Source organism: Amblyraja radiata, chromosome 1 (genome assembly GCF_010909765.2).
Source record: "Amblyraja radiata isolate CabotCenter1 chromosome 1, sAmbRad1.1.pri, whole genome shotgun sequence".
NCBI classification, from domain to species: domain Eukaryota; kingdom Metazoa; phylum Chordata; class Chondrichthyes; order Rajiformes; family Rajidae; genus Amblyraja; species Amblyraja radiata.
This window is the reverse complement of record NC_045956.1, coordinates 141,406,365-141,421,864: the sequence shown is the minus strand read 5'-3', so window position 1 is coordinate 141,421,864 and position 15,500 is coordinate 141,406,365. Positions and strand designations below refer to the sequence as shown.

Genomic DNA, 15,500 nt, shown 5'->3' with positions numbered 1-15,500 from the left:
GAATGAAATATATGCAAAAAAAGTAACGGCGATAAAGGAAGCTGTCCATTGTTAGCTGTGGGCTAGATGAGAAGGAGTTATGTAGACAACCAAACCCACCAGAAGAGGACGACAATAAAACTAGTACACAAAAAAGCTGGAGAAACTCAGCGGGTGCAGTAGCATCTATGAAATATTTCCTTCGCTCCATAGATGCTGCTGCACCCGCTGAGTTTCTCCAGCTTTTTTGTGTACCTTCGATTTTCCAGCATCTACAGTTCCTTCTTAAACAATAAAACTAGTACAACGACTCTGGTGGTGGAGAGTCGGAGAGAGAGGGGGTTACTTGAAGTTAGATCAGGATGTATTTGTTTTGCCGGCGTTTGCTACAAAAATGAACGCAACAGTTGTACAATGAGAAACTATCCACCGAGGGGCAGGAGAAGCTGTAGTTTAGTCTCGCTGCGGTCGGTGCCATAATCTCAGGCAGATAGACCTGCTCCACACTCGGGATCACGGACGGTCCCACACCGGCCACTGGGAGGGAGCAGCTGAACGGGGCACTGCTCGGCTCGCTGTCGATCACAGCGAACTTCTGCCCCCGCCCAGCGGCAGGTTCAGTCGGCTGCAAGGGCGAAGGGTGGGAGCTGGCGAGTTCAGCCTGTGCGGAGAGGCAGAGGCAGAGGCAGAGCAGCGGCCGGTGGGTGGAGGGAGGGAGGTGCCTTCTCCCGGAGGGTCGTGAACAACATCACTTCACGTCTCCCGCAGGAGCCGAACCAGGTCCACCGCGGGCCAGACACTCCTCCCCGGACCGAGCCCGGATTCAACACGACTGTCGGTGAAGTAACTGGGGTGGAACTAGTTAAGATATGTGCAAGTGTGGATGACACAGGGGGGAAAAAAAAATCAAAACAGCCAAATATATGAAAGAAAAAAGTGGCCTCAAGTTACGAGAAGGGGGAACAGTTTAAAGTAAGTGGTTCTTTGATAAACGCTATATTCCATTGGGTATCTGGAGAAGGGTCTCCTCGAAATGTCACCCATTCCTTCTCTCCAGAGACGCTGCCTGTCCCGCTGAGTTACTCCAGCACTTATTTACATTTGTCACTGAAGTTGATTGACGGATCTTTTGTTCTTTATCAAGGAACACAAACTTTCGAGAATAGAGTTTGAATTTGCTTTCGTTCATCAAAGTGATAGTGGAGTTATTCAAGGGGTTTGGACGTAGCTGTTCGTGGCGGCGTTTATAGACCAACCCCAATTGCCTGACTAGCGGAGGCAGATGGAGCGGTTTACATTGGTGGATCTAACGTGATAGGTAGACCAGAAGACATTGGAGCAGAATTGGGCTATCCAGCCCATCGAGTCCACTCTGCCATTCAATTATGGCTGAACAATTTCTTCCTCTCAGCCCCATTCTCGTGCATTCTCCCCATAACTGTTGACACCTTCGTACCGCTGAGTCAGTTCCACCTCCACCTGCAGTTCCACCTCAATTTGGAATATTTTAGAGGACCAAGAAACTAAGAATCCTGCAAATTAACGGTTTGGGAATCCTTCACCAGCACTCCCAAGTCCCTTTGTACCTCTGAATTCTGAATCATCTCCCCATTTAGAAAGTAGACTATGCCTTTATTCCATTCTACTAAAATACATGACCATTTCATTTGCCTCTTCTTTGCCCAATCCTAACCTGTCCGAGGCCCTTCTGCAGACTCCCTGCTTCCTCAACACTACTTTCCTCTCCGCCTATTTTTGTATCATCCACAAATTTAACGGGTCAGACAGATCACTGGATAACATGAATTGCAATGTTTCAGATCAGGACCCTTCTTCAGATTGATTGTAATAGGGGGCAGAAAGCTGGAAGAGGAGTTGGGTGGGACAAAGCCTGGCAAGTGATAGGTGGATACAGGTCGAGGGAGGTAAGAGGAGGTTGGTTGATTGGCCAAGGCCAGAGATGAAAAGACAAATAGTGAGATAAGGATAGAAGAGGACTGAAATGTAATGCCTGATGAAGGAATATAGGTGCTAAGGGATGGAGGAAAGGGAAAGGGAGGTGTGCATCCAGGTGGGGTACAGAGAAGAGGGGAACAAAAATGGCGTAAAAAATTTGAGTATTTAATGTTTATACTGTTGGGATTTAAACTACCCAAGCAGCTTAGGCTGGAGAAAGTACTTGGAGAGGGGCTGGTTTGAGTGGGATGGTATGGATGAACCATGGGATTGCAGATAGAGTAGTCTCCATGGAATGGGGTGGGAATGGGAGGAAGTAACAGGTAGTGAGATCACGTTGAAGGTGGCGGAAATGTCGGAGAACGATGTGTTGGATACGGAGGTATGTGGGGTGAAAGGCAAGGACCAGGGGAACTCTATCCTTGTTCCATTGGGGGGAGAGGGAGTGAGACCAGAACGACGGGATATCGGGATGCATCTATGACAGCAGGTGGGAAACCACATTTGCTAAAGAAAGACAAGATCTCAAGGTCCTAGAATGGAAAACCTCATCTTGGGAGCAGATGCTTTCAAGCATCTTGAAAGATGCAAGTCTTGGTTCAGTGATGCAATGTAGCACAGTGGTGCAACTGGTAGAACTGTTGCCTCAGAGCTTGAAAGCAAATGGCATCAGACTTGGGAACAGCTGTATCCCCTCAGTTTTCAGACTATGAAACAGGCTTCCTATGAGCTAGTGTAGCCTGATCTCCCAACCTACCTCATTGCCGACATTGGACTTTTGTTTGGAACTGTAATGCCACGGTATAAATGCTGTAAATTATTTTCTGCACTTTTCTCTTTGCACTACCTGTTCTTCTTGGGTCTGCTTTGTCTGTACACCGTGTAGTGTAGTATAGTATAATCTGATTCAATTTGATAGCATGCTAACAAAAACGTTTTTCACTGTACCTCATATACATGGAAACAATAAACCAATGCCAATACCAACCTGGGTGTGGTCCTCAGCTCCAGTGCGGTCTGTGTGGAATTTGCACATTCTCCCCGTGAGCACATGGGTTTCCTCCGACATCCCAAAGATGTGTAAAAGGATAATTTAATTGACCATAAATTGCCCCTAGTATGCCTGTGATTAATTGAAACTAGGGGAAATTAATGAGTATACGAGGATTTTGGTCTCATAATCTGAGGAAAGACATTCTTGCCATAGAGGGAGTACAGAGAAGGTTCACCAGACTGATTCCTGGGATGTCAGAACTTTCATATGAAGAAAGACTGGATAGACTCGGTTTGTACTCGCTAGAATTTAGAAGATTGAGGGGGGATCTTATAGAAACTTACAAAATTCTTAAGGGGTTGGACAGGCTAGATGCAGGAAGATTGCTCCCGATGTTGGGGAAGTCCAGAACAAGGGGTCACAGTTTAAGGATAAGTGGGAATTCTTTTAGGACCAAGATGAGGAAAACATTTTTCACACAGAGAGTGGTGAATCTCTGGAATTCTCTACCACAGAAGGTAGTTGAAGCCAGTTCATTGGCTATATTTAAGAGGGAGTTAGATGTGGCCCTTGTGGCTAAAGGGATCAGGGGGTATGGAGAGAAGGCAGGTACAGGATACTGAGTTGAATGATCAGCCATGATCATATTGAATGGCGGTGCAGGCTCGAAGGGCCGAATGGCCTACTCCTGCACCTATTTTCTATGTTTCTATACCAGGGCCCATTGGTTCTTTATTATCATATGTACACAGATGCAATGAAATTATTTTTTCATACAGTTCAGTAAAGTATTACTACATATAAGTACAATTCCCGATTAATTGCAAAGTATATAGAATTAGTCCACTAAGACCATGAGTCGCCAGGTGTTGGTGCCATTTTCAGTCCAAATTGCTTTGTGCATCTGGCCATAAAGGCCTGTTCTTGCCGCAATGCAGGGTTGGCCTGGCCAAGCAAAGCCATAGGTGTCCTCCACCGCTGCTCCACTGCTTTGTGCTGTGCAGGCTGCATCAGGCCTGTGCGCTCGGTCTCTTGGAGAGGCGCCTGATCCAGTCAAGCCCCAGGCTGTTGCAGGGCCTCCAGCCATCACCTCCTTTCAGATTGTCCAGTGAACCGTTATCCCTCACCTTGCCCAGGCACCGTTCACCGTTTGTGTCCCAGGGCACTTCCCGCAGCTGACCTTGAGAGCGTGGAAGACAAGGCCCCGCCGACGACTCCCTCACCCTCCCCCTCCCCCGTTCTCTGGTCCCTGGGAACAAACTGGGGCTGGGCTCAGTAGCTTCCCTCCTCAAGGCAGATTTCTAGGCTGCACAGTGGGCAAACCTGGTCTCCCGCGTGACACCACTGTCACCAACCTAATATCAACCCCCCTTTTCCTCTCCCTTTATTCCCCTCTTCCCTCTGCCCCACCTTGACATGGGAGACTAATATGGGATTAGTGTTGAATCAGGGTAAAAAAGTATTTGAATATTGGCATTGATGTGGTGGGCCATGGGCCTGGCTTTGTGCTGTAAGACTCGATAACTTACATTTATTAATGCCTTTAACATCAAAAAACATTTCAAGGTTTTCAGTGGAACATTGTGAGACAAAAACTGATAAGGAACCACAAATATAGATAGCAAGAGACAATAGACAATAGGTGCAGGAGTAGGTCATTCAGTCCCTCGAGCCAGCACTGCCATTCAATGTGATCATGGCTGATCATCCCCAATCAGTACCCCGTTCCTGCCTTCTCCCCATATCCCCTGACTCCGCTATCTTTAAGAGCCCTATCTAGCTCTCTCTTGGAAGTATCCAGAGAACCGGCCTCCACTGCCCTCTGAGGCAGAGAATTCCACAGACTCATAACTCTCTGTGTGAAAAAGTGTTTCCTCGTCTCCGTTCTAAATGGCTTACCACTTAATCTTAAACTGTGGCCCCTGGTTCTGGACTCCCCCAACATCGTGAACATGAAACTGCTCAATCAAAATGGTGAGATTTATGGAGTGCCTTAAAAGAAGAAAAGATAGGGAGTGCGGTGGTTTAGTGGGAAGAGAATCTGGATTTAGGTCAAGGCTGTCAGTCGTGGGGCAGTTAAATTCAGGGATGTGAAGAGGCCAGAACCAGTGAAGCACATCAGGATGGTATCAGTGATTGGTCAAGAATGAAGGAGGCTGCAGAAAGTGGTGGACATTGCCCGGTCCATCATGGGTTCTGATCTCCCACCATTGAAGGGATCTACAGGAAGTGCTGCCTTTAGAAGGCAGCTATTATCATTAGTGACCCTGGCCATTACTACCATTGGGAAGAAGGTATATGAGCCTGAAGGTAGATAAAAAATGCTGGAGAAACTCAGCCGATTAGGCAGCATCTATGTAGAGAAGGATTAGGCGACGTTTCAGGTCGAGACCCTTCTTCAGACTGTTATGTATTATCTTCAGGTGCAAGAACAGCCTCTACCACAACCCAACCCCAAACCCCTTCAATCCCAAGGAGATAGTTCGCACTACTATGGTTGCTTTACATGGTTTGATTTTTTTGCACTATCATGGTCTAGTTTACTTGATTGTTGTTGTACTATAAACTATTAACTATTTTACATTTGTTTTTTTCTTGCATCTAATTAAACTGTAGAAAGTAACTATTACACTGTAGAAAGTAAGACTGTCGTTGTTCTGGTTCCTATTGGGTGCTTATGGCAAATACACACTCTTGACTAAATAAGGAAATAATTCAATTAAACGTGATGCATAATTTACCTGCAGTGTTACTATTTATCAATGATGTGTCCCTGTTTTGGATTAAATATTTCCTTGTTAGATATTGCAATATTAATTCTCTTTAATTCTCTTAGAGGTATACAGTCATACAGCGTGGAAACAGGCCCTTCGGCCCAACTTGCCCACACCGGCCAACATATCCCAGCTACACTAGTCCCACTTGCCTGTGTTTGGCCCATATCCCTCTAAGCCTATCCCATCCAAGTAGGTGTCTCATTGTTGTATAAACATTGTGATCGTCCCAGCCTCAACTACCTCCTCTGGCAGCTGGTTCCATACACCCACCACCCTTTGTGTGAAAAAGTTACCCCTCAGATACTCATTAAATCTTTTCCCCTTCATCTTAAACCTATGTCATCTGGCCCTCGCTTCTCCTACCCAATCTATTCCTCTCATGATTTTATGCACCTTTATAAGATCACCCCTCGTCCTCCTGCACAACAAGGAATAGAGCCCAGCCTGCTCAATCTCTCCCTATAGCTCACACCCTTGAGTCCTGGCAACATCCTCGGCAATCTTCTCTGTACCCTTTCCAACTTGACAACATCTTTCCAAAAACTCTTGGTATTTAGTGGGAACTTTGCACTTACTAAATAATAGTCTCCACAAAGATATCTGCAATGTCATTATGATTGGTTCTTTGCAGAGACATGATAGTTACTAATCTTCTTGCGTATCGCGTGCACAGCCTAAAGTTGTAGGACAACTTGTTCTATTTGATCTTATTTGATTGTGCACACCGGGTTGATTGCATTTGTCACAACAGAGCGGACCACGTGAAGGTTGCAAACTCCCACCCCATAGTTGCTGAGTAGCGCTTGGTATTTTTCAAATCTTCTCTGCTAAACCAATTGTTTTCCCTCAGCTTCCTAATCACTGCTTTGCAAGTGTACCTGTACCTCAAAAATATATTGGTGGTTGTAAAGTTCTTTGTTATGATGTCTGGTCATGAAACGCAATATATAAATGTGAATGTTCCTTTCTTTGGATCCCACTTTACACATTTAGCTCTGAAACCAAGAACCGTGTACATGCGACCCAACCAGCACTGGCTCCTGCATGCACATTTGTGAAGGACACAAGATCAGCCATTACATATTTGTTTATTTTGGTTTGGTTGATGGTTTGTTAGATAATTTTAAATTTTGGCTTTATCATTCCTTTGTGGTAGATGCATTTCTAGGAGCTTGTATCAGTTTGGTTACAATGAATGACAGGCGAACTTATTAAGTTCTTGTGCAGTGCTAAGGTGTAATTACGAAGTTACTAAGTTAGCAACGTTAAAAGTAATAAAAATAGACACAATCAACCTTTGTCCCTGTCCAGATTTGCTGTCATGGTTGGATTTAAGATACATTCATAGTGACGAGAAACCATTACACTAAATATGAATTAAGGGATTGTACTGAAAATGGATACAATATGAATAATTTCCTATGACGTGGAAGAGGCAATTCAGCCCATCTGGACTGTACCACCTCTCAATGCAACCCCTTTCTGCCATTTATATCCCCTAAGTCTATTATCTCCCATGCGCTTCTTGGTTATGATGATACTGACAGTTAGTAGCTGGAAGCATTTATTAAGCATAATACAAGGTGAGGCCTAAATGAGGCAACTGCAAAGTGATATCATGACTTGCTTCATAGCCATTCTTTAAAAATAAGCTTCTTATATCTATTTAGCTGCAAAATAATTCAAACATTAGACTGTCCAGTTCCAAACAAAATCCAATGCAAATTGTTGGAGGAATACCTGAGACTCCCAATAGCTAATGAATCACGGTCTTTCTCCTGGGTTGGCAGATTTAACAGGGTCTGAAGTAAGGAATGTTGCATGAACTACTGAGTGAAAAACATGAAACTCAGATTTGTGCACAGAACATATGAAGTCAAGGCAAGGGATAAACCTCGTGTCCATTCTATCATTCACCATCTCATGGTCGAACGTATACATCAGTGTCGTCTTCCTGTACCAACTTGGATTTAAGATATGTCCATAGTGACGAGAAACCATTATACTTAGTATGAATTAAGGGATTGTACTTTGCAAATTGATACAAAATCATAATTGATTGCTCAGGAAATTAAGGATAGATCTCCCTGCTTGTTGTTAAAATCATGATGCAGGATCCTTCATGTCCACCGAGACATACAGTGTTTCTGTTTGCTAAGTTAACTTAAAGACGACGCTTCCCGATTGTAAATATTTTACTGAAGATTCAACTTAGATGGACCCTTGAGTTGTTGGTGTGAACTTGAGTACACATAGCTAGTGTTTTGGTGCCATTCCTTCGTTGTTCTTGAGAAGGTGTTGGTGATAAGATACTGCCTTGAACTATTCCAGTCCTAGCTATAATGTATATGTTAAGAGAGGACTACCGGGATTTAAATTCAGTGATGATGAGTTAATAACATTATATTATCATCAGAATGGCATGTGCAATGGAGCAGAACTTGCTGCTCATGGTCATACGGTCATAAGGAATAGGGGTAGAATTAAGCCATTTGGCCCATCAAGTCTACTCCACCATTCAATCATGGCTGATCTATCTCTCCCTCTTAACCCCATTCTCCTGCCTTCTCCCCATAACCTTTGGTGCTCCTTTGCTTTCTAGTTGGTTTTGGCAGATGCCTTCCAAGCAGCAGCAGCAGCAAGTAACTGTAGGTATTTTGTCCTGGCACCTATGGTGATGGGCCTAAACCTGTAGAATGGTAGATGGGCTGCCAACCAAGCAGGACTGCTTATGCTAGATAGCATGGTTGTGTTGTTGGAGCTATGCTTATTTCGGCAAAGCTATTCCATCACACGCTTGACTTATGCAGGTATTGGAAAGGCTTTGGAAGACATGACTCACAGATTTAAGATCAGCCACAACCCTCCTTGAACTATTCCTGAGGATTTTCAATTAACTACATTTCATGATTTTGACTTTCATATTTAAATTGGGAAGAGTTAAAGATCTTTCATTTAAATTAAGGTCACAGAGTGTCATATTTTCCAACCTGCGGCAGCTTTATTTCCACATCAACAACATATTGCAAAAAAATCTCACCGTGCCAGGATACACAGGAATTTAAATTTGATTGTTCTGAGGGACGTGTGAAACAGAACCGTTTTAAATGCTAAGCCTTCAAATGCCTGAGTTCTTAAAATGTTTAATGATCGTCAGGGACAGATGTGCTCCCAGCTAGTCTCCCACCCCCCACCCTTGTCTGAGCCTCACCAGAACTGTGTGTTCCTCATTGATGACCTTTTCATTGGAAAAACATGTCACTTCAATCCAAGGTTACTCATTTCATTATCTAGATATTCTCAAGAGCTAAATGTTAAATGATATTCTTTGACATTTGAAAATTTTGAGCGAACATTTTTTCCATGTTTCTTTTGTGGTGCAAACTTAAAGATGATTCTTTTTAAAAGGACAGCATTTTGCACGATAATTCAATTCTGCATGCATTTTCACATTGGCAGAGAATTTCACAGATAAATGATGACGCTGTTAATAAATTATTCTGGTATTTTGTCTGGGACTTTGGTGTTCTTGAGCTAATATCAAAGCAAGGATGTTATTATCATTCATCATTTATAAATATTCAAAGTGTGACATCTTGATCTTTGTACGCTGGAAGAGGCACTAGAATGGTTGTATTTGGTGAGTCATGCTGTTTGGAGCTCAGTTCAGTTTTGCATTGTGAGTTTTTTTATGCTTGGTTGGCTTGGCACGTTGGTATTTTGTGGATAATCTCATCATATTCAATGGGATATTGATTGCATTGCATTGATTGCAGGGGTAGTTGTGTCGGCACATGGAAATCAGGGGATTTAAGAGGCTTTAGATAGGCACATGGAAATTGGGCGATATGGTTCACATACCACAGGCAGAAGAGATTATAAACATTTTCTATGTTTCTATGTTTCTATTTGTTTAACTTGCCGATATGTTTGGCACAGACATTGTGGGCCAAATGGCCTGTTCCTGTTGCATACTATTCTATGATCTATATTAATATCCAGATGCCAACTCAACCAAGGAAACCATTACTTGGAGAAGGTAACCAATTTACAATGTGTTTACACAATTAACAGGCAGGATAGAAGAACTAAGTCCTGGAGACCTTATAGAAGAAATAATATTACATTAGTGGGTGGGAAGAAGGGGGGTAGTAACTATAATCTTAAGAGAACTGATGCTTTGTTTCATGACGAGGGCAGTCAATTAATTGCAGTTAATGCGAACGATTAATGTGTTAATGATTTCAACACTTCAATACATGCTGATGTTGGTAAAATTGAATCACAGCTATAGGAGAAATGATTCTACTCTCCATTATTATGTGAACCTAGTAGAGATTATATTTGATAAGGGCACATGGTGGTCTAGGTTTTGGACAATGGAAAATTGGAGGGTGTAATAAGGTGGGAAAGGCAGAGTTTTGAATTTCTAGATTTGAGAATTAAGGGACAGAAGTTTAGGGGTAACATGAGGGGGGGACTTCTTTACTCAGAGAGTGGTAGCTGTGTGGAATGAGCTCCCAGTGGAAGTGGTGGAGGCAGGTTCGATTTTATCATTTAAAAATTAATTGGATAGGTATATGGACGAGAAAGGAATGGAGGGTTATGGTCTGAGTGCAGGTAGATGGGACTAGGTGAGAATAAGTGTTCGGCACGGACTGGAAGGGCCGAGATGGCCTGTTTCCGTGCTGTAATTGTTATATAGAACTGGATATGGTTAGGGAGATGAGTGAAAGCCAAAGATGGTCTGACTGTGATGAGAACTTTAAATTTTATATCATATTTTCTCATGGCATTGAAAGAGGCCATTCAGCCCATCAACTGGGTGGCACAGCGGTAAAGATGCTGCTTTACAGCACCGGAGACCTGGCTTCCATTGTGACTATAGGCGCTGTCTGTGGGTTATTATGTTCTTTCTCCCTGTGACTGCGTGGAATTTCTCCGGGTACTCGGGTTTCCTCCCGCATTCTACATAGATTGTGCAGGTTTGTAGGTTAATTGGCTTCTGTAAATTGCCCCAGGTGCGTGGGACAGTACCAGTGTATGGATGATCGTTGGTCGGCACGGACTCAGTTGGCCGAAGGGCCCGTTTCCATGTTGTGTCTCTAAACTAAACTCTATTCCATTCTCAGAGCAATCTGATCAATCTCATTCCCAAATTTATTTCCCTGCAACCCATTTTCCTTTACATTCCCATCAACCTTGATTCCCCTATTGCTCATCTACGCCGTGCAAATTTCCAGTAATTAGTCAACCTGCCAGTGACCACTCCTTTGGGATATAGGAAGAAGTGAAGCATCCCAGGAAACCCATGTGTTATAGGGAGAAGTTTGAGTTTAGTTTATTGTCACGTGTACCGAGGTACTGTGAAAAGCTTTTGTTGCGTGCTAACCAGTCAGCGGAAAGACAATTCATGATTACAATTGAGCTACTCAGTGTACAGATACATGATAAAGGGAATAACGTGAATAACATTTAGTGTAAGATAAAGGCAGTAAAGATCAAATAAAGGTGCAAGTGTTACATAGACCCCACTGAATGTTAGTATTGAACTGGGATTTCTGGAATCGTTGCACATATTACTATTGTATCATCAAGGGAAAGCATTTTTCATTGAATTGTAGGAAAACATTTTCCTCTGTCTTATTCAAAGGTGTTTGTGTTCTATTATTGGTTAACGGTGCTATTAAAATAGCAAAAAACGAATTGTAAAAATAAATTGCTCCGTGCTTAGGTCATCACCACCTGTCACTAGATCCTTGGAATGAAGGGAAGATGAAAGAAAGTAAGTTAGCACGGGTATCCAACAGTGCTAATACATATGTGTTGGACGGAATAGCTGCAGATGCTGGTTTACACCGAAGATAAACATAAAATGCTAGTAACCAAGCAGGACAGGCAGCATCTCTACCTCATGAAGAAGGGTCTTGATCCAAAACGTCACCCATTCTTTCTCTCCAGAGATGCTGCCTGTCCCACTGAGTTACTTCAGCATTTAGTGCCCATCTTCAGTTTAACAGACACTTGACATAAACCCTGAAGCAAACTGGATGGCAGTACTTGTAGAACTGACTTGTTGATTGCTTGGGATGTTTTGATGTTAGAATTCAAAGATTGAAAGGTCTTCATTTGAAAACATAGATCCAAAGACAACAAGATAGAGGTATATTAGCTCTAGACCTGTTTCAACAAAGCCCATAGAGTCTAAATAGCAATTGTAGCAGCATTCCTCTGAATATTTGTTGATAAGAGTTATGTGCACTGAGTGCTAGCAAATTAGCAAATGTTCTTATTTTGTCCTTCTTCAAGCAAAATCCAGTTCACCAATATTAATCATATCAGTATTCCATGTGGAGTTAACTAACATTTTAACCAGAATGTGATATCTTTGACCTTAAATTAATGCAGTTTGCCAGTGATATAAATGTTGTGATCATTTCAACTTAACATTTATATTTAAATAAATAAGAATGAAATTTGCAGGATCAAATAGACCATGTACTGTTGGTACTAGTTTGAATAAGCCAACTCGTCCTCCCACCCTGCCTCTTGCAAGGACGCAATCCCTTCCTATCAATTTCTCCACCTCCATCGTATTTGCTCCCAAGATCAGGTTTTCCACTCTATAAGATATCTGGGATGGCCTCTTTCTTCAGTAAACCTGATTGAACCCTCACCCATGTCTCCTCTGTGTCGTGTATTTCCTCTCTTGATTCTATTCCGTCTCCCACTCAGATGGAACAAGGATAGAATTCCCCAGGTACTTACCGTTCACCCCACCAGCCTCTGCATTCAACATATCATTCTACAACATTTTTGTTCTCTTCAACATAATCCCACCACCAGTCACATCTACCCACTACATCTCTTTCTACATTCTATAATGAGCACTCCCTACACAACTACTTGGTTCGCTCATTCCTTCCCTCCCTAGACACCCACTCCCGTTACATTGCCCCGCAATCTCAGGAGATGAAGCCCTTGACCCTATATCTCCTCTCTCACTTCCATCCATGGAACCTTGCAACCCTCCCAGTTGAGTCAGAGGTACACATGCTCCTCTTCAAACCTTGTCTACTGCATCAGGTGGCCTTTATATCAACAACACTAAGCGCGGACAAGGCGACCATTTGAGCAAACACTTGCACTCTGCCCACCGACATTTCTGTCCTTGGTCTGCTCCATGGCCAGAGTGTGGCCACATGCACCTCGTGCTTACAACACAACACCATGAATGTTGATTTTTGTGTCTATCTTTGGTTTAAACCAGTGTCTGCAGTTCCTTCCTACACAGTATGGACATTGAATTATCCAGCTTCAAGTAATCATCCCTCTTTATTCCCCCCTCACTTTCCCCTGCCCCCCATCCCATCACAGTGCACACACATTTCCCCCACCATCTTCCAGCGACCTGCTCCTTTCTCATCCTTTGTGCTCTCACCTCTTATTCAGGAGCCTCAAAGTCCCTTATATCTCTCATCTTTACTCTCCCCCTGTCCCCTTCCATCCATATTCCTCACTCCAGCTTTACGTTTCACTCCTCCTCCACTTTGCTTCTCTGACACCCTCATTGTCTCTTTTTCACTTCTCCACCCATCTGCCAACCTGTGTCCACCTTTCCATGCTTTGTTTCGTCCTCATCTCCCTTTTCCAGCTTTCACCCCCCTACTCCAATCAGTCCTGACCCTAAGCGTCATCTGTCCATTCCTTCCACAGGTGCTGCCTGATTCGCTGAGATCTGCCAGCACTAAGTTTTTTACAACTTACACTCCATCTGGCTGGTAAAAGTTTGATTTGAATGGAGAGCAGGTATATGGTTTCCCTGGTTTCTCATTTCTCTGTCCTTGCAGTAATTTATGTAGAAGTGGTATTTTATCTGGTATTCGTCAACCTACACAGGTAATATTCATTATCTGGTTATGATCATTTGGCTGTGCGCAAATTGGCTGCCACACTACAACAATAAGTGCATGTGTCATTGCCGTCTTCATAGAGTTGCCATGTAATCTGAAAATGAACTTTAACTTAGTTCCATTTCCCAGTTGGTGCGTTTACCACTAGGTTATAGCTCTCCATGTGTAATTTCAGGTACTTTTTAATGTGGCGAGAATCTCTGTTTTACCCGGGACTTCACTACGTTGAGTAAAATAAACATATTTTTTAAATCCCCTCTAATCTCTCCACCCCAGTTAGCTTTAATTAGATGCTCCTTAATTATTATCCTTGCTGCTATGTGAAATAAATCTTTCCTGTTCAGCCTGTCTGTGCTCCTATTTCTAATTGCTTCAATCCTCTCACTCTTTTTTTTGAAAGAAAACAATCTTGAACTATTTTTTTCTTAAGACTATAATTTTCCATCCCCGATAATGTTTTTTAAGTCTGTTCCGCGCCTTTTCCCATGCATTCATATCCTTCCTATAGTATGGTGACAAGAAACATACACAGTTCTCCAGCTGTGTTTAATACTGTTCTAGCATGACCTGCCTGTTTCATATTGACTGCAGTAACAAGTGTGTGAAGTACTGCCTTAACCACTTTACCAACCTACAACATACTACCTTCAGGGATTTGCTCACATGCAGTCTAAGATTTTTGTATCTTTTAAATGGTATTCTGCCATTTAATGTGTAATCCTTTGCTTTGCTTTCTCTCCCCAAATGCCTTACTTGCGTCTCTTATTTGTTATTTTTGAATCAATCTAATCAGTCCTTTGATGTCTCCCTGGAGCCTAGGAATTTATTGTCTTTTCTACAGTGACCATAGCTACACTTTCAATGTGGGGAAAGTGAGCAGAGTTGAAGGAGAATGTTAGGATAAGATTTAAACATCACTTTCATTCATTTCAGATTTCCATTATTTTAATCACCTTCAATGCTGTTACGCCATTGTATTTGTGTGTGTGTGTGCATGATTATCTTGTTAGCTTCAAGCACATGTCAGTTGTCAGTAACCTCCGTTCCTCATGGAAGGGATTTATTATTTGTGACAGTGCTTCCTTATCTAACAAGAGTTTAATTGTTCAGTTAGTCCCATCTGTTATTATAATCTAAACCACATTTATGCGGTTAATTTAATGGAGTGTGGATTGCCAAGTGGCCGAGCATATAACCATTTAAAACTAGAATCTGGGTTTACTTGCTGACCATTTAAAAAGATTGGAACGTCCTTCCTTCTCTGTGTCCAACCATGCCAGGTTGTGGCTGAAAGACACTGGGTAATCACAGCTATTTTCAATGGTCTGAAGGATGATACTAAGCAGCCTATCGTTATGTATAAATTCAGAAAGTAACATGTGATTTTGGAAATGGAAAATTAGACGATGTATGGTGATGTAAGCTGGGAGTGTAGTTAATGAAGGGATATATATTTTCTCATGGGCACTATAGCATGAAGGTTCAGAAGACCAATTGCTTGGGTTGGAAACCAGAGTAAATACCCTTTACCTTTAATAACATTTGCATTGATGCCGCCTCAGTTTTTTTTTTGCTGTCGGTGAACTGCACACACTTCAGGACGTTTCGCTCTCTGATCTCAGACCTTCGTCAGCCGAACTAAGCAAGCGTGAAGTTTAACTGGAGTTGATGAAAATTCAAGATAGCAGTAGGAAACATCCTGGAACAGAATTGTTTTGACAAAACTTAAAAAAAAGCTTTGTGATCATTAGATTTTGCTAGTCTAAAGCTGTTTGATGGAGCATAGTGTGACTGGTATGAGAGACATAAAACTTATCTGAACAGAAGTAAATTTAGATTCTGATTTAATTCTGTACCTACGGTCCCTTATCCTTGACCCCA

The 15,500-nt window shown here is 42.5% G+C and overlaps 1 protein-coding gene across 2 annotated transcripts in view; it reads left to right on the top strand.

Annotated features, from left to right (window-relative positions):
* Positions 1 to 702: 702 nt before the first annotated feature.
* The window catches only part of pdzd2 (PDZ domain containing 2), a 376,364-nt gene continuing 361,566 nt past the window's right edge, over positions 703 to 15,500 (top strand). For both annotated transcript variants that reach the window (XM_033031783.1, XM_033031770.1), the window contains exon 1: positions 703 to 951. The gene's annotated coding sequence lies outside the window, so the exon portion shown is untranslated. The remainder of the gene's footprint in view (positions 952 to 15,500) is intronic.